This window comes from Anabrus simplex, chromosome 14 (assembly GCF_040414725.1).
Source record: "Anabrus simplex isolate iqAnaSimp1 chromosome 14, ASM4041472v1, whole genome shotgun sequence".
Taxonomy (NCBI): domain Eukaryota; kingdom Metazoa; phylum Arthropoda; class Insecta; order Orthoptera; family Tettigoniidae; genus Anabrus; species Anabrus simplex.
The window spans coordinates 97156894-97176963 of NC_090278.1; the positions used below are offsets into that span (position 1 = coordinate 97156894).

General features: G+C 41.7%; 2 protein-coding genes across 4 annotated transcripts in view; one reads left to right on the forward strand and one right to left on the reverse strand.

Moving 5' to 3' along the window:
• LOC136885605 (gamma-tubulin complex component 3) overlaps nt 1-5657 on the reverse strand; it is a 309280-nt gene extending 303623 nt beyond the window's left edge. The window contains exon 1 of one of the 2 annotated variants that reach the window (XM_067158278.2): nt 4639-5657. The gene's annotated coding sequence lies outside the window, so the exon portion shown is untranslated. The remainder of the gene's footprint in view (nt 1-4638) is intronic. The other variant, XM_067158280.2, reaches the window with a different exon arrangement.
• The window catches only part of LOC136885609 (cAMP-dependent protein kinase inhibitor alpha), a 57657-nt gene that overhangs the window by 8261 nt on the left and 29326 nt on the right, over nt 1-20070 (forward strand). The gene's annotated exons all lie outside the window — the stretch shown is intronic.

A 20070-nucleotide genomic window follows, 5' to 3' on the forward strand; every position in this document is an offset into this window, starting at 1 on the left:
ACGGCCGCAGAAAGGATAGCGGTATGATTTTGGACCCCAAGTACGTTCAGGGAGTTCATATTCACAGGACATGTTCATTAGCATGCTCTGCAGAAACGATTAGCATTTCAGTCACCTAGGTTCAATATGTGTCCTGTTGTCTAGTAGGCATTGGGTCCTCCGTGTTCCATGCGTGATGGCATCGGCATTCACCTGGTTCCACAGTTCATCTTTGGTGGTTGGCATTAGGTCACAGCGTTTCACCATATCCCACACATTTTCGATTGGCGACAAGTCCGGTGATCGGGTTGGCCAGGGCAACAGTCTGACATCCCTGACAACAAGAGGGCACGTGTTCGTGCAGCAACATGTGGTCGCGCATTGTCCTGCTGAAATGTGGCGTCTGGGGTGTCGTGCAGAAAGGGTATGGCTACGGGTCGCAGGATGTCATTCACGTAGGTCAAACTGGTCACAGTGCCCTGGACACGCACCAACTGTGATTTTTCTTGTACCCAATAGCACCCCACACCATAAGTCCTTCAGTTGGCGCTGTATGCCTCGTGCCTCTCACCCTGTCTACGGTGAACCAAAATGCAGCCATCATTTTCAAACAAACAGAACCTAGATTCGTCAGAAAACACTATCTACTGCCATTCCTGTCCCCAGTGACGTCGGTTCCATACACCATTGCAGTCTAGCATGTTTATGCACATTAGTCAAAGATAGGCGGAGAAGTGAACGACGCGCCGGTAACCCAGACCGTAATAAACGGCGACGGACTGTCACTCCCGATAGTGTACGATGTGTTACAGTGGTGCGACCAGACCCATCTCGTTGTGTTCTACGTCCCTCTGTCACTATAAAATTCAGAAACAACTTAAGGACCCGTGGCGGAATCCCGGTGCGGTTCTGCCCATTCGAACCCGAGAGTGTTCTTTTATATTTTTTTAAATATTTACAATCTGCTTTACGTCACACCGACACAGATGGATCTGATGGCGATGCTGGGATAGGAAAGACCTAGGAGCGAGAAGGAAGCAGCCGTGGCCTTAATTAAGGTACAGCCCCAGCATTTGCCTCGTGTGAAAATAGGAACCCACGGAAAACCACCTTCAGGACTGCCGACCGTGGGGTTCGAACCCATTACCTCCCGGATGCAAGCTGCCAGCTACGTGACCCAAACCGCTCGGTTGATCTCTTGGAAGTGCTAATAATAATGGGCCGACTGCAGAAACGATTATTAGTTTTAAACCTTAGACAACGTCTACCTAAATAACGTCTAAGTTACGTACGATGTTCCATTAAACAATGTTTAGCTAGACGTCATTTAAAGTTTCAACATTGGTTCGCTAGAAGTACCTTCCATGCAACTTTCTGCTTGTTGCAACCAATGAAATTCGTCGGTGCGCGCGCCAAACGTTAGTCAGCCCTTGTCCTCCTACAGTTTACTCAAATAATTGCTAAGCATGAGCACGATTTGCCCACGGATAAGAATATCGCTTTCATAGGAAATGAAATCTCATAATATTATCGACACTAAAGCGACACGCCACCGTATGAGGAAGTCTAGTTTTGATTATAGCGTTGTTATGGAGAGTGTAATCTAATAGCTTCTGCGAAGGGAAGATGAAACTATAGTAGTGGCTAACCGAGTGAGTTGTGCATTCTGGTAGTTCGAAACGCTCCAACGTAGTTTCCTCATTTGTATAGCAGGCAACTGCGGCTGTTATTATGGCCACGGCTCTTCCTTCTCAGTCCTTGCCTTTTCCTATCCCATAGTTGCCGAAAACTTACTGAATTAGCACTACGATTAACCAAGATAAAAAACACCAACCTACTTTGTAGTGTCACTAATTATGTACATTTACTTATTCGTAGGTTATCGCATTTAGTGTGTAAGATGTATGAGACAGGAGAAGTACCATCAGATTTTCGTCAGAATGTTGTTATACATATTCCCAAGAAAGCCGGTGCTGACAGGTGTGAAAACTACCACACCATTAGTTTAGTATCTCATGCCTTCAAAATTTTAACACGTATTATTTATATAAGAATGGAAGGACAATTTGAAACTGAGTTGGGAGAAGATCAATAATTGGCTTCAGAAGAAATGTGGGAACACGTAACTCTACTTCTGATCTTAGAGGGTCGAATAAAGGACAAGCCCACATACATGGCATTCATAGATCTAGAAAAGGCACTCGATAATGTTGATTGGAGCAAGCTATTTGAGATTGTGAAGGTGATCGGGATCAGATACCGAGAAAGGAGAATTATCTACAATCTGTATAAAAACCAGTCTGCACTGATAAGAATCAAGGGCTTTGAAAAAGAAGCAGCATTCCAGAAAGGAGTGAGGCAAGGTTGTCGCTGCTCCTTTTCAATGTTAATATAGAACCGGCAGTAAAGGAAATCAAAGAGGAATTTGGGAAGGGAATCGCAATCCAAGGAGACAATATCAAAACCCTCAGGTTTTCCGATGATATTCTTTAATCTGAGACTGCAGAAGATCTGAAAAACTGCTGAAGGTATGGACAGAGTCTTGGGTAAGGAGTACAAGATGAAAATAAATAAGTTAAAAACAAAAGTAATGGAGTGCAGTCGAACAAAGTCAGGTGATGCAGGAAATATTAAATTAGGAAATGAACTCTTAAAGGAAGTAGATAAATATTGTTACATGGGTAGTAAAATAACTAGCGATGGCAGAAGTAAGGTTGAAATAAAATGCAGATTAGCACAAGCAAGGGAGGTTTTTCTTAAGAAAAGAAATTTGCTCACTTTGAGCATTGATAGAGGAATTAGAAAGCTGTTTCTGAAGACTTTCGTGTGGAGCGTGGTATTGTATGGAAGTGAAACATGGACGATAACTAGCTCAGAAAGAAAGAGAATAGACACTTTTGAAATGTGGTGTTACAGAAAAATGCTGAAGGTGAGATGGATAGATCGAATCACGAATGAAGAGATACTGAATCGAATTGGTGAGAGAAGATCGATCTGGCAAAATTTGACCAAAAGAAGAAGTAGAATGATAGAACACATCTTAAGACACCCAGGACTTGTGCAGTTGGTGTTTGACGGAAGTGTAGTCGGTAAGAACGGTAGGGGTAGACCAAGGTATGAATATGACAAGCGGATTAGAGCAGATGTAGGATGCAGTAGTTATGTAGAAATGAAAAGGTTAGCACAGGATAGGCTTGCATGGAGAGCTACATCAAACCAGTCTATGGACTGCTGACTCAAATAACTGAATCCCTCCCGGTTGATGTATTTGACAGCCCTCTGACGATCGGAACAAGTTATTCTGATATGTATGTAATCGAAGTGACCTACAATTCAGGGAAATTATCCCGAATATAATAAAATATCGGTTGCCAAGAATTGCAGAGAAGTTGACAGTTACCGGACTCTCCCTTGTGTCATATATTTCATGGTACATACCGTCTGATTGTGATTCACTCCTAAAATTTGAGGTTAAACAGTGTTCTCGTCAGTGTTTAAAACATGGCCGGTTGAACATTGGTTTTAGGCAGTGTCTCGGTGATAAATAACGTCTTTACAATGTGGCAGCCATATTTATACATGTAACCGTGAACATCGTCTAAATACCGTTTCTGCTTTTAGTGCCGGGAATGTCCGAGGATATGTAGGTCTTTCTAGTTGACGTCTGCGCGTCTGGATGTGGGGCGATGATAATGGAGTAGGGAGATGGTGAAATCCGGTGTCGGCAGGTAGCCTACTCCTGTCCAATAACACCAAGAGGTCTGCTCAGAGCTTTACGTCCCCATCCGACGAACGAATCACCATCAGCAGTGTCGTGTGCCTTCACTCCATGTGAGCACTGCGGAGAGGCACACGATCTAGTGATTAGAAATTGTACACCACCACCTCTTCTATCCTGCCGGCCAACATTCTGATAATGAAAAATGTTTCGACCAACTGGACTCGAACCGGCGAAACGCGGTGCCAGACCATATAGACTTGGCCCACAGGCGGGTATGAATGACGTCCTATAGGCGACTGTGAGGATGAGGCCCTACCTAAATTCAAATCTAATGTTCCAACCTCCACAAGCATCCGGCCCCCGAATCAACGTATGAAAGTTAAAATCTACGACCCGGCCAGGAATCGAGCCCGAGACCCCTTGGACCAAAAGGCCAGCACGCTAAGCAATTAGCCATGGAGCCGGACTTACAAAGATGATGTCTCACCGGTACGGAGGTAAGGGAGTTATTGGCGAAGCAACAATGAGAACAACAACGAGATTTCTTCTGATGACATAGAGCACAGTAAACGTAAAGAATTTCACCTTATTTTCTTGACACGACATAAGCCTATCTATAACAATGAGAAAATCTCGCAGTAGGCTGCATTCTACACAGCAACACAACCGTTGTTGTTAGCAAGAAACCGAAGTGGCCGTGGAAATAGTGGAAGTTAGTTTGTTTCTCTCTACCTTCTTGAGCTCCTACGAAATCAAGTGATGTAGGGAGTTTCCTTTATACTTCACCGAATAACAGAGAATACTTTCAATCGTGTGTACTATGAACCCTGTCAAAACTACAGCAAACATCAGTTAGGATTTTAGAAGAATAATATACTTTCTTCTCTGTTAGTACTAGCAACTATATCACAAAATTACAAGTAAAGAGAGATGTTTACCTTTCGGTAGCTATCTTCAAGTTGCTCACTTGTGTCTGGGCGCTGTCTGGTGATAAGCTTCTCAGTAACGTTATCTGTTTATCCCTCCAGTTGCCTTGTGTGGAACTTCAGCTGCTTCAAGGAAGACACGCTCGGCTCACTGCAGTGATAAGCCCGTCCTCTGAACTCTGAACTGATCATTCACTGATAACACCACCTTCAGAGAGTTCCACTTTGATCTCATCCGCGTTCGCGCTGTCATTTTCATTCGACGTTCACAGAGAGAGAGGCTCAGGATTATAAAAGTATCGCTACAGCCCCAATTAGCCTCGACCTACCAAGCGACCACTGTTCAACGTGACGAGTCCTCTTGGCCGTTATTCTTGGCTTTCTAGACAGAGGCTGTTATCTCGCCGTCAGTTGTTTTCAGATAGCCCTCAGATCCAGGAAATCGTACCCAAGACCTCCCGTGTGGTCGCAAGAAGTATCGTACCGAATCTTTAACATTATGGATTTTTATTAGCAATAGTATTTAGAGAGAGAGAAAAAACATGTTTTAATGTAGTTATTACTCAGTGCCAATGTAAGCAAGATACTAGTGTGGCACGGCGAAACTGTCTACTTGTCTAAATTTGTCTCAGAAACGAGATTTCCGTTACATGAAGACTATGGTAGCCACCTGACCGCGGTAAGCTTACAAACAAGAGAACTGAAAATGAGAACGAATTATGAACAGTTTTAAAAATTGTTTTCCCAATACCGTACCATTTCCAAAATAATAGTGTAAAAGGGCATCTTTAGGACGACAGGCACATCACCAGCCATTTCTTCGTTATATTCCCTGTCAAAATGGCAATGGAACAAAACCAGAATCACAGACAGTAGGCCAGCTCCAAGTCCGGAAAACAAGGCTTGTTTCGTGGATTTGACGTAAGTAACATATGCGACCATCCTCACGATATCTTACTGTATGTCTGTGGCGATACTTATCTGATCTTTCTTCATAGGAAATTGAACGGCTACGACCTTCTGAAACCACTGCAATGCCGTTAAACACGAGGCGAGTGGTTCATCTTGATTTTCAAAAAAAAAAAAAAAAAAAAAAAAAAAATTAAAACAAAACCAACGTCATTTTCGAATCTTCGGACACATTTTCCGTTCTACCTGTTGTCGTAAATTGTTCTCTCATTTTGAAACCTGAGCTAACTTTAATATTAAACCAGAATTTGGTTGGCTATTAACGAAGGAATGATGCGCGGCGCTACACTGCTCCTTCGAGTTCCGTCTCGGGCTCACTGGCTGGCTGCTGATGCAATATCCACGTCGCGCTGAGGTCCGCCGGGGATTCCCCGAGTCACGCCTTCCTTTTGGTCAGTTTGCGCGGCATAGTCATTATTATTGTTTACAGATTTAAAATAATAAAATAGAAGTGTCTCACACTTTCTCAGAGTGTGTCGATCTCTCTGGCCTGACGGAAACACTCGAACACCATGATGACGCGAATAGACTTCTGTTACTCGGCCAGCTGTCGTTCCCTTGTGATTTGTCAAGAGTCCATTTCAGTGTTTTAATCGTTTTTGTATTTTGTTCATTGTTAAAATTCATTCATTGAATAATATATTTCACGTGTATTTTTTGTTAGTGTTCAGTTTGTTAAGCGAGTATGGTTGTATAAAAATATCACCATCGCCACTGACAGTAGTTCTTCGCACACTGCCATGAACCTGCTATAAAGTTGTAGGTTGGGCTGGTTTGATCCTCAACAGCTCCTGTTGTAGATGTCCTAGGCATCACTGAAGAGGCATACTAGGGAAACAAGGAGCGAGGTAGTTTCCCGTTGCTTTCCTCGCCGAGCCAGAAGTTGCTGCAGTCTGCGAAGCCTACTGAAATGCATGCAGCAGCCGACCCTATGAGGGGCTGGCGGCATAAGGAATGGTATTACTAACATCGCTCATACCTCCGTCAAGCATAGTCTTATTTAACATAATCATGTTTTATCCAAGCCAAGGATAAGACTGATGAAAGTAAATTGATTCTAACTCATACCAGAAAACAGTAGTGCACTATAAACACTAGGTCCCGCCAGCAAAGGCATCGTGCTGTGTCTGCCCTTCCCATTATCAGAAACTGAGGAAATTAAATTACGGATACAAATGTTTAAAAATTAGTGATGAAAGAGATAGAAAGGGTTCTTACTTTACAGGGGTTTGATTGGAAAATGTGAACTGGTACTCGCCTAACGCTGAAGCTTTTTCCACGCGGATACACATTGCTGCACTTCTGTTATCATTTTTGTTTTCCGGAAGTTCGGGTCATTTGCTAAACGTCTTGCAGTTGGCAACCACGTCTTCACGTATGGCACTGGATCAAATTGCTGGAATATCAACGTCACATCGAATCAGGACTTTTTGCGACAGTGGACCTTAAGGTGCAGTATACTACAGAAAAGGGTATTTTTTTCTATTTTTAGAATTTGTTTTACGTCGCGCGGACAGATTTGTCTTATGGCGATGATGGGGTAGGAAAGGGCTACGAGGGGGAGGAAGCGACCGTGGCCTTAATTAAGGTACAGCCCCAGCATTTTCCTGGCGTGGCATCATGGAAAAGCCATCTTCAGGGCTTCCGACAGTGGGTTTCGAACCCACTATTTCTCGAATGCAAGCTGAGAGACCGAGCTTCGATAGCTGCAGTCGCTTAAGTGCGGCCAGTATCCAGTATTCGGGAGATAGTAGGTTCGAACCCCACTGTCGGCAGCCCTGAAAATGGTTTTCCGTGGTTTCCCATTTTCACACCAGGCAAATGCTGGGGCTGCACCTTAATTAAGGCCACGGCCGCTTCCTTCCTACTCCTAGCCCTTTCCTGTCCCATCGTCGCCATAAGACCTATCTGTGTCAGTGCGACGTAAAGCAACTAGCAAAAAAAAAAGCAAGCTGAGAGCTATGTGTCTCATACCACGCGGCCACTCACTCTGTGAAAAGAAAAATTCTTCAGGGCTGTCACTTCTAATAGGAGTCTTTGAGCTAAAGAGGGGTATCATTAGTTTTTACTTACCTCTTCTAAGTTGAGTTAATCACATTTCCCTCTCCATATGATGCATCTAATATATCTGGCCATTCAGATGGATAAAACATGTTTATGTTAAATAAGACTATGCTAGACATCCTTTTGTAAAATTACGGGCCGATGACCTAGATGTAAGGCCCCTTTTAACAACAATCACCATCATGATAATTTTCTCTACATTGTCAAAGTTTAGTCTTTTCTTGTCTGGTTGAGTAGCAGAATTCTGTCGAATTGTCTGTCATTAATGGATTGACTGTTTTGGTTGTTAATATATAACACATGTGATTTAACAGAGTGTTTACCCTTTTAGTTACTGTGAGGTACCGGGTGCCGATCATATGCAGTTCGTTGGTAGGAAAGGAAACGGCTGTAAGCATATTAATGTGTATTGTTTTTGTAATTGTCGTGGCATTGTGTTCACAAGAACGTGCCTGACTACTACGATATAGTTTGTAGATTAAAACATGCCCGCTACTGCTGCCATTGTGTTCAGCATGCACATTCAGCTCATTAAGTCAAAGCTCTTAGGAAATCGAACACTTGCGAAAGGAAACAATTCAACCTATAAAACTGTGCCGTCATTAAATCCATGAATGTGGTCATTAAAAAATAAATGCAAACGTTTGATTTTGGTAAATAATAATAAAAGCGGCTGGATGATTCCAGATTAACAAAAAGGATTTTCAAGTACTTTGGGACAAAAAGGCAACAGCTAGCTGGATTCAGGAAGTAAAGAAATATTTAGGAAGAAATAATATAAGAGAAGAAGAAATTATGGACAGAGAAATTTTTAAAAGGAGCGTAGTAAGTATGGAAGGATTCCAAGGAAGATGGAACAAGAAGCCTGGTGCGAAGTAGGTAAGGGTTATTCTGCCCGAAGGCAGGTCCGAACCTCCGCAGAGGTGTTCCTTAGCCGGAGTTTACGTGCGGTAGGGTGGCCAGTTCCTTTCCGCTCCTCCATTCCCTTACCCCACCCCCCCAACAGCGCGTGGCAACCCACCCAACTCCTGACCACGCCCAATGTTGCTTAACTTTGGAGATCTCGCGGGATCCGGTGTTTCAACACGGCTACGGCCTTTTGGTGCGAAGTTGTCCGAGGAAAAAAGAAACAGCATAGTCAAAGGATGAAAGAATATTGGAAGGAGCAGAAGAGAAAACAACAAAGTATGAATAACTGAATTGAAATTGACACGTGGTCATTAGTAGGCCTCATCGGAAAGAAGAATAGCGGCTGGTCTACGTGCAGGTCTGCAGGCGACCTACACCGCAAACCTACGCTCTTTTTGCTAGTGGTTTTGAACGTCGCACCGGCATATCGAAACTTCTTGGCGACCTAAGGACGGATAAGTAGCGGCCCTGGCCCGAAGTAAGGTACCATTTAAATGGTTATTAATACGAGTTTTGTCTGTACATTGCTCAGAATTTGAAAAGAATGGTATTTCTGTATCAGTCATGTCCACGGTAACAAGGAAATGCATTTTTTACTTTTCCGTAATTTCTGTCTGTCTGTCTGTCTGTCTGTCTGTCTGTCTCACGAGAAAACGGCTGAAGATAATTTAATGAAAATTGGCGTGTAAAGTCGCGGGATGGATGATCCACTACAATCTAGGCTATAAATCATTTTATTCACGCTGAATGAAATGGTAGTTTAGGGGAAGGTCTAAAATTTAATTCTGAAATATTTATATTATTAGTGGTCCTATCGATAAATACTACATATCTAAAGTTATGTAGAATTAAATTTCCGATCATTTATGTCTTATAAATGTTTACCGTATCGGCTATGATAACACCGATATTCATGAATTTGTATTTTTGTTAAAGTTCATATCAACGCCGAGCCACGAGAAAATGGGTAAACAGAATTTAATGAAAATCGGTATATAGAGTCGGGGGATAAGAAACTACAGTCTAAGCTATAAACAATTGTATTCACCCGGGATGAAATAGTAGTTTAGGGGAAGGTGCCTAAAATTTAATTTTTAAATGCCTATGTTATTGGTGCCCTCGAAAAGTACTACATAGCAAAAGGTATTGTCATTTTTCCTTAACTTTGTTACTAATTTTACAAACATTTAAAACTGCATTTAACTTGTAAAATCTGAATATCTTCATTTAAAATGGAAAATCTGAAAGTTAACATTCATTAAATAAATTACACACTTGTCGAACCTTGTACTCACACTTACTTGTTACCTGCTTACTTACACATACGTTATTTGAAGGGCGCCAGCTGTCACTCAGTACAGCAATAATAGAATGAGACTCTTGACCATCTCTAGGGTGTGGGGTAATAAGCTTACTTTTGACAACATACCATATAAGTTCTGGGAAAAGGAGATTGGCGTTCGGTTTCCCCATTAATTTTGAGGTTAAGATATTTTACTGTCAATGAAATGAAACTATGAATTCGTTTGATAGAACAATATATATTCTTTAAATAATATATCAAAATATAGTGAGTCTTGTTGCGATAAAACAGATGAGAATATGAAATTATGACATTGCAACTGAAAGAAACTAGGCATGAATTTAAATTCTTCTTGACCGGACTTAACAATTTATACGAAATATTTCCCTCACTGATTCACTTGACTGTACCTTCAACACTTTTAGTGTAATTACGACGTATTCCTTTGCTCTGGTGTTTACTGTAGATGTGTCACGCCTAACGTGGTGATACATCCTCGCGACTGCTTCTTCTCCATATCATCTGACTTCTTTGTAAGTCAATATGGTATGACCTCTTGGCAGGTCCAGGGTTGCCCTCTCTGACTCCTTGGTAAGCCTTGCGTCCGCGCCTTCCACTAAGTGACGGACCAACCATTTGGTCTCACTCTCTCAATGACCAATAATGGCTCACTGAGTCTTCTCCATCTCTCGTTCACACTGGTTGACTGGCCAACTAAGGCCTCTTGATCTAGTAGACTACTTCACTGTACTGCATCCGTATAAGTAATGACTCACGCTACAATGTGCATCCACCTTATATAGACGTTGGTTGACACAACTACGTAATCTCCAGAAATAACAATGACATACTCCCACCTACGCGACAGATATTACATACAGTGGTGAAATAGCCCCGCGGCGACTAACTCCGTGCGCGCATGGCTAAATAAATACGATGACGTAGCCATGGCTTGGCGATGACTTGGCAGAATCTCTACTGGTATAGCAATATAACAACGTCACTTCCAATCTCTGATATATACAACAATTCTCACTGTACAGGTGTTTAATGATAATCTACACATACGTATATATGCATACATCTAAGTGCAATCTTGCAAGCAACAGGCAATTGCAAAATTGAATAAAACGGATAATTACAATAATAGTAACAATATCACAGATAAAATAATAATAATACTGACATAATAATAATAATACAGATAAAATCATACAATAATAAAAATACAGATATCATCTTGTAACGGGATTTGAACCGTTACAGTATAGAGAGTACAGTTTCCAATCATTTATGTTATTCAGTTTTACCGTACCGACTATAATGAGTGGTATTTCAGAGTCTGAAATAAATATGAAGGTCTACAATATCGAAAGCGCATAACATTGATCAACATTAACATTACATTGACCATTATTTGTTGTGATGTTCTTCTCCGATAGGTGGGATTTCTGTTGCGTACTGAGTATAACAGCCTGACTGAATATTGGCGGGATATAGCTGGGGAGTTAAACTTTTTTTTCTGTTGCATGCCATTTCCCTGGATCATACATTTTCTGATCCTGCTGGTACGTAACACACTGGTTCATCATAGTATTCCATCTATTCGATCCCTACTCTGACGAGCTGTTTTGAATGAGCAGTGTGCACAATTACGGCAGAGGCTCACTTAGTAGTAGTAGTAGTAGTAGTAGTAGTATGACCTGGTCTTAAATTACATTTTAGGCATATTCCAAATTATAGCACCACAATTCACCAAATAACTCAAAATTTAGCTCTGAAATGAGCTGTTTCTTAATAAAAGCTTCTTCCTCTTCACTTTTATTAAATTCTTAAATTATTAAATTATTTTTGCAAATTAGCAGTGAAGAGGGGGTTTCTCCTCTGACTTGCAGGAAAAAATTGCCTCCAAGTCAGATAGATTATTCCGCCTCCTTAGAGAACACAGTTGATCGCAACTGTGAGCTTACTGCATTAGCTTTACTACACCTTGATTCAGTCTCACTTACTATATTACCATCAGGCAGAACACACAACCTAAATACTTGAATTGAGAATTGAATGTCAGATTGGTGATACAAAGCTTGAATTTCTTACCTTCTGACATCAATTTAGTCTTCATAACATACTCATTGCACCTATGTTCAGGTTTCAAGATATTATACTGCAGGCTTTCGGCAACTGCCATTAAGACCAAGTCGTCAGCATATGCCAGACTGCTTACTACATTTCCACCTAACTGAATCCCTCCCTGCTACTTTATACCTTTCTGCAGATGATCCATGTAAACTACGAACAACAAAGGTGAAAGATTACAGCTTTGTCTAACCCATGTAAGTACCCTGAACCAAGAACTCATTCCGCCATCAATTCTCACTGCAGCCCAATTGTCAACATAAATGTCTTTGATTGATTTTAATAATCTACCTTTAATTCCATAGTCCCCCAGTATAGCGAACATCTTTTCCCTCGGTATCCTATCATATGCTTTCTCTAGATCTACGAAACATAAACACAACTGCCTATTCCTCTCGTAGCATTTTTCAATTACCTGGCGCATACTGAATATCTGATCGTGACAGCCTCTCTGTGGTCTGAAACCACACTGGTTTTCATCCAACTTCCTCTCAACGACTGATCGCACTCTCCCTTCCAAGATGCCAGTGAATACTTTGCCTGGTATACTAAGCAATGAGATACCTCGATAGTTGTTGCAATCCTTCCTGTTCCCTTGTTTATAGATAGGTGCAATTACTGTTTTTGTCCAATCTGAAGGTACCTTACCGAAACTGCATGCTAATCTTACTACTCTATGAAGCCATTTCATCCCTGCCTTCCCACTGTACTTCACCATTTCAGGCCTAATTTCATATATTCCTGCTGCTTTGTGGCATGGAGTTTATTTAACACCCTTTCCACTTCCTCAAGCGTAATTTCACAACATCATTTCCTTCCTCTCTATGAGCTTGGCTGTTCGCAACACCACCAGGAAGATTTCCTTTTACACTGAGAAGATTTTCAAAATATTCCCTCCACCTGTTCAATGATTCCCTGGGATCTATTATGAGTTCATCTGAATTACCCAAAACACTTAATTTCCTTTTTCCCTCTCTTCCTAAGATTCTTTATTACTGAGCAGGAATGTTTCCCTGCTGCTTGACCTAGCCTTTCCAGGTTATTGCCAAAATCTTCCCGCGACTTATTTTTGGATTCAACACCTATTTGTTTCGCTCTGTTTCTTTCATCTACGTACAATTCCCTGTCTGCATCGGCCCTTGTTTGGAGCCATTTCTGATAAGCCTTCTTTTTACGTTTACAAGGTGCTCTGAACTTGGCTCAGAAGCACGCAAATAAGGCTCGCAAAGAGAATCTCTAGCGCGAGGAAAACTCATTCAGGGGCACATATTATGAGGAAGTACAGATGTGGGACACTTCTTTTCTGCCGTGCTCATATTATTTGTTACTTCATTTTTTCTTATGAAGGAAGTCATATTTCCCAGTGTCGACTTAATGTAACTTTACAGCTTTTGAGTTTGTCGAAAACAATATAATTATAACACCTAACATACCTGTAAAAGAAATGACACTCGAATGGCTTGTTTTAAAACTTAATCATATATTTTTAGTAAACATATAGAAATAGTTTCATGTTCTCGAGCAGCTAAAAAAATTTTCAGGTGTGTTTCAAACTTGTGAACATCTATCTATACATGTAAAATAACCTGTCCTGACTGACTGACTCATTTATCGTCGAGCCAAAACTAGTGGACATAAAGAAATGAAATTTTGGGGATACATTTATATTAGAGTGTAGGTGCTCACTAAGGGAGGATTTTTGGATATTCCATCATTAAGGGATGAAAATTTTGAAAATGAATTGTTCAAACCTGTACGTATAAATTGGTATTTGGAATCTCCTTTAAAAATAAAGAAACACGTATATTCCCGTTTTCGGGAAATCCGCCTTGGGGGGGGGGGGGGGGGCGTGAAGAAAGGTGAAAAGGGGTTGAATATATTTCATGAGGAAGCTTATATTTCCATAGACATGTTTTTGGAATCTCCTTAACAAAGGAAACATGTTTGTTTTTGTTTTTGTTTTTAGACTTGAGAGAGGGCTGTTTCTCACATGGACAGTTGTATGTCGCAATACCACAAACGTGGTTTGCAAAGAGGTAGGTACTGGGGTAAATGAAATACATTTTTCGGCGAGTTTTATACTCTAGTGCAGCAGCGAGGAACGGTTATCAAATTACGAAATCCACGCGAGCAAAGCCGCGGATAACAGCTAGTTTTTACTAGTGTTACCTGCAGTGCTGCAAATGACAGCTACACGCACGTGGTGCTGTGCTCACTAGACCGCTGTTAATTGACCTTTCAGTTCAACTCGTTGAGTTGTGAAAGGCGCTGTACCGCTCAAACAATGTTTGAAAAGATCGATATTTATATATATTACTATTTGTTTTACGTCACACCGACACACACAGGTCTTGTGGCGACGATGGGATAGGACTGAGAAGTAATCTGATAATCATGTTCAGGGTTCACAGCTACGTGGCGAACTTGCTCAATACAATCTCTCTTATAAGTTAAAATACGTGTCCTTGCTGGCGGGGCCTAGTGTTCACGGTACACTGTGGACTAGAACAAGTTCAGTCTCATCCTTGGCTTGACAACATTGGCCGTCTGTGCTCGGCGAGGAAACTACCCCACTCATTTCCCTAGTATTCTTAGCTGATGGAGGATCAAATCAGCGTTACAACTTAAAATGTATCGTTTTTATAAGCCCCAACTCCCTTGGCTAAGTTTAAATAGTCATTAACCAAATACTGTACTCAAAGAATTGTGGAGTCAAAACAGTCGAAACATGCGTAAAATCAAAATACCAAAGCTGGTTTCGTGTTTTTAGTCTTTTACAAGGTCTTTATTGATCTGTGCGTTATCTATAACCTGATCCTGAATGAAATTTAAATCTTGTTTATTTGTGATTTATTAAGGGAAACATAAAGAAACTTCAAGTATTTTCTTGTTGATGTTTGCTAAGTACGTACTTTTATGTTATTGATGTATGATCGGTATAGTTGCAGATACAGTGAGTCACAATGAAACTCATACATCAGCAAAATATTTCTTTGATCATTTACCAACAAATATATAATTTGTATTTCAAGCTGGTTTTAATTCTGTTGTAACTAATATAATTTTCTATCACAGTATTCAAAATTAACGTAGGCCTAAATATACTTAATCTACAAAGGAAATCAAATAACGTTTCTCAGTCACACACAAAAAGAGATCACAGTGAAACTCATACACCCTGTGGTGCAGGTCCTTGAAGTTCGGAATAAGACCTACAAACTTAGGTCTAGTATTTTGTTGGATATCCCTTGGGTTGTCTTAACATCTTTGAAACTGGCAGCCATGGATTGTACCAATTTTTCGCAGTATGATGAACTTATTTTCTCCCATTCTTCGCGGTAAAGCAGCTTTCAGGTCATCTTTCTTGGAAATCTAGGTTTCCTTATTGCCACTTCTAAGTGATGCCACATTTATATCTGGTGACCGAGGAGGTGTTTCCAGCTCCTTTGGTAAGTTATGCAGGAGCCACATTCTCACTATTTGAGCTTTGTTCTACGGTGCTCGATAGCTGCAGTTGCAAAGTAATAGAGGTTTCGAACCCCACTTTCGGCAGCCCTGAAAATGGTTTTCTGGGTTTCCCATTTTCACACTAGGCAAATGCTGGGACTGTACCTTAAGGCCACGGCTGCTTCCTTCCCACTCCTAGCCCTTTCGTGTCCCATCCGTCGCCATAAGACCTATCTGTGTCGGTGCGACGTAAAGCAACTAGCAAAAAGTTAGCTTTGTGCTTGGAGTCGTTATCCTGATAATACATTGGTCATATATTCCAAGTTCTTGAGCAATAGCAGGCACATTGCTTTTCAGTATGTTCAAATACAGGTTTTTATCCAGTATCCCGTCAATGAAAGTAAACTTCCCTACCCCACTAGCTGCCATACCCCTCCTCCGCCGTATTTGACACCTGGTTTTAGCTCTTCATTCGGTTTTCTTTAGACAGTAACTTTCCCATCTGATCCACAGAGGTTGAATTTTCTTTCACCTACAAATATATTGTCGTTTTCCTGAACTCAAAATCTTTTCCCATGTGCTCTCTAACAAACTGTAACCTCTTCGTCTTCAGTTTGTTGACCCATGGTTTTTGCCTACTTACTTTTCCTGATAATGCGCCCAATTGTTTCTGGATAGGCTTTCTTCCCGATATGTTCCTCAACCATCACACCAAGTTTTGGAGCACTAACCATTGGATTCTTCTTAATCTCTCGTAGCGTCCACATTAATCTGTGGAATTAAAGATACTTTTCTGACTAACGTTGACCTTATTTTCAATATGGTTGGTACTTTTATGTCGTATGGCTTTTAGTGCCGGGATATCCCAGGACGGGTTCGGCTCGCCAGGTGCAGGTCTTTTGATTTGACACCTACCTGCGCGTCCTGATGAGGATGAAATGATGATGAAAACAACACATACACCCAGCCCCAATTAACCAGTTAAGGTTAAAATCCCCGATCCGGCCGGGAATCGAACCCGGGACCCTCTGAACCGAAGGCCAGTACGCTGACCGTTCAGCCAACGAGTCGGACGGTACTGTTATACCTATCTTTAACACATCCCGCAGTTTAATGACTTCTGTTCACAGGTTTGCCAATTTTGTCTTAATTATTTTTCCTATTTTATAATGAAAAATCATGTACTCTCTCTCTTCTTTCGAAGACTGGCCTCGTTGACGGCTCATTTTACGCCACAACGTGTCTTTACTACGCAACGCTTGACGATAGACTGAACTTGTCTCCTTCGTTTCGTATTGCACTTCACAGTCAAACGTACGATGTTTATACTTGTCCATCGACGTCTGTATGAGTTTCCTTGTGACTTCGAGCAGCAGCATAACGCCAAAGAATCGATACTTGTATTAACTTATGGACAGGTAGTGACATAATAATGGAAGATATTAAACACGTTTCATTGCACATTATAATATGACAAATATAATCACCCAACCTTCTGTTCATAACAAAACGATCGTGTGTGAGTTTCATTGTGACTCACTGTATCTCCCTTCCCTAACTATTTCTGACAGGATGAACCCCCTGTGGGTGGGGGGCGCAGACGAAGAATACACCCACGGTATCCCCTGCCTCTCTTAAGAGGCGACTAAAAGAGGCGCCATGGGTCGCTTTTACTTGCGCGTAGTACCAATATGATAGGTACACAATAGGTTTGTGATTAGTAGCGACAGTGTGTGCTTCCGGCTGGGTTTTACAGTACCTCAGATTAGTACCACTATATGAGCGACACCATGGGTTTGCCTTACCTATGATTAGTGCCCACTATGTGAGGAACACTACAGGATAGTACGAGTCCCTGTGGTTGGTACACTTATGTACGGGACACCATAGGTCTGTGTTACATGCGCGCATTACATTACCTGTGAGTAGTACCATAATCTGTGGAATGCCGCGAGTCTACGCTACTCTCGATTAGTGCCGTAACATGACAAATACCATGGTTCTACTTTCCTAGCGATAAGTACCATTATGAGGGGCCGATGACCTGGCTTTTGGACCCCTTTAGACTACAAGCCTCAACGATTCACTATTGTGCTTTAGAAGGAGTCCCTTGGTCAGTAATACTATTGTTTAACGCTAGTTTCTGGGAATGTGGGGCTTTGTGGGTCGGATCCACTGATTGTTTTAAATTCATATCTATCCATTCATTCTTCGTCCTCACGTTTTGAATTCTGGTCAATTGAGGATTTAAATTGTCATTAGCTCATTACATTTCGTCTCATTTCGTACCATTAGGGACCGATGACCTAGATGACGTAGATCTGACAGAATGTTTATCATCACAATGCCTACACACGTGGCTGAAACATATTATTATTATTATTATTATTATTATTATTATTATTATTATTATTATTATTATTATTATTATTATTATTATTATTATTACGGTATTATCATTATTATTATTATCATCATCACATTTTCTCCGTACTACCATTATGTAAAAATCAGTTTTAATGCGAAAATATCCTCTCGGATTGTGTATTATATAAGAACTTCCTGTAGCTATAGTCCCAAAATATTCTCGGGGTATATTCTCAAGACAGGGGCACGACAAATCCTGCTTGTCAGGTGTCTTCGGACTCTAAAATTAGTGGGTGGCGCCTCTTATACAATGGACTTCCCTTCATTTGGCATAAACGATGTATGTAAAAATATTTTAAGATGAAAAATAAGAAATCCAGATTTAAACATAAAGGTTAGAGTAAAACACCTAAATGTCATGGCACCGTAGTCCTGATCTACCTTGACCTGTCAAGCGACCGACAGCGTAGTCTCGGCGTCAAGTAGCTCACGACAGCAGGTTGGACCACGCTTCTACTGGACGTGGATCAATCACACTTCTGATCTCTAGAAATATTTGATTAAAAAGGAAGTGCGGCAAATTATATGAATAATAATATTATCCTACATTCACGTTTACTGGATGAACTACTGGTGTTCTCTGCGATCTTCGGATACCATTCCGCCTGAAGTCCCAGTCGTTCTGTATGGCTCTGAATCCTGGCCGGGTACAGTCACGCCACGTGGTCGGCCTTATTCCAAACGATGCACTCAATAGAACCAAGTGGAGATTGGCTTGCAAAACAGCGGACCCTGCTCCATTGCGAGACAAACGCTATTTAAGAAGGAGAAGAAAAGTGGTTTGTTAGCATCTGAAGATGTTTTTGTACAACGAAACATGTCATTTTGTTGTTAATGTGTTCGTTTACTAGTGTTATATTTCTTGTTTCGACAGACTGAACAAAAAAATAACGGTTATATTATATATGACTATTTATCTATGGATAGTAGTGTAGGGGTAGCGCATCTGCCCCCGGTTCGATTCCCTGCGAGGCCAGGGAGAGGGCTGGTTCGAGGTCCACTCAGCCCACGTGATTTGAGGAGGTATCTGACGGTGAGAATCCCCTGTGTGTGGGGGGGGGGGGCGCAGACGAGGAATACATACACCCACGGTATCCCACGCATGTCGTAAAAGGCGACTAGAAGGGGCTCAACTTGGGAGCGTGGGTTGGCGACCATGGGGGCATTGCTTCCACTTACTTGTGCCAGGCTCCTCACTTTCATCTCTCCTGTGCGACCTCCCTAGTCAACTCCTGTTCTTTTCCGACCCCGACAGTATTAGTGCGCTCGACGCTAAGGGAGACTTTCATTTTCTCAGCCTTCGTGGCCCTTGTTTTTCTTAGGCCGATACCTTCATTTTTCGAAGTGTCATTCCGCTTCTCTCCGATTAGTCTTAATAGAGGATGTTTGCTCAGTTGCACTTCCCCTTAAAATAATAATCACCACCACTACCTGACGGTGAGAGCGGCCTTGTAATCTGCGGGCCTCCGGGCTGAGCAGCGGTCACCTGGTAGGCCAAGGCCCTTCGGGGCTGTTGCGCCATGAAACAGCTGTACATAATGTACACACATTGCATATAAAACACAGCAGTCAATTTTCTTAGTAAAATGGCACCGAGCTCGTAAGTGCGGCCAGTATCCAGTATTCGGAAGATAGTGGGTTCGAAGCCCACTGTCGGCAGCCCTGAGGATGGTTTTCCGTGGTTTCCCATTTTAACACCTGAATTAAGGCCACGGCTGTCCCATCGTCGCCATAAGACCTCTCTGTTTCGGTGCGACGTAAAGCCAGTAGTAAAATGGCAGTCGCGGCAGCTGGACAGGGCTTATGTTTATCAGAGCGCACAGAACAGATATACTGATGTGATGGAACCCGTTACGTTACCTGAGAAACATTTTATTCGGTTACAATACTTGTGTCCGGGAGATCGTGGGTTCGAGCCCCACTGTCGGCAGCCCTGAAAATGGTTTTCCGTGGTTTCCCATTTTCACACCAGGCAAATGCTGGGGCTGTACCTTAATTAAGGCCACGGCCGCTTCCTTCCAACTCCTAGGCCTTTCCCATCCCATCGTCGCCATAAGACCTATCTGTGTCGGTGCGACGTAAAGCAAGTAGCAAAAAAAAAAAAAAAAAAAAAAAACAATACTTGTGAGAACGCCAGTCTTGAGGAAATCGCTGACATTTCTTCAAGTCGTACTGGAATGATAGAAAAG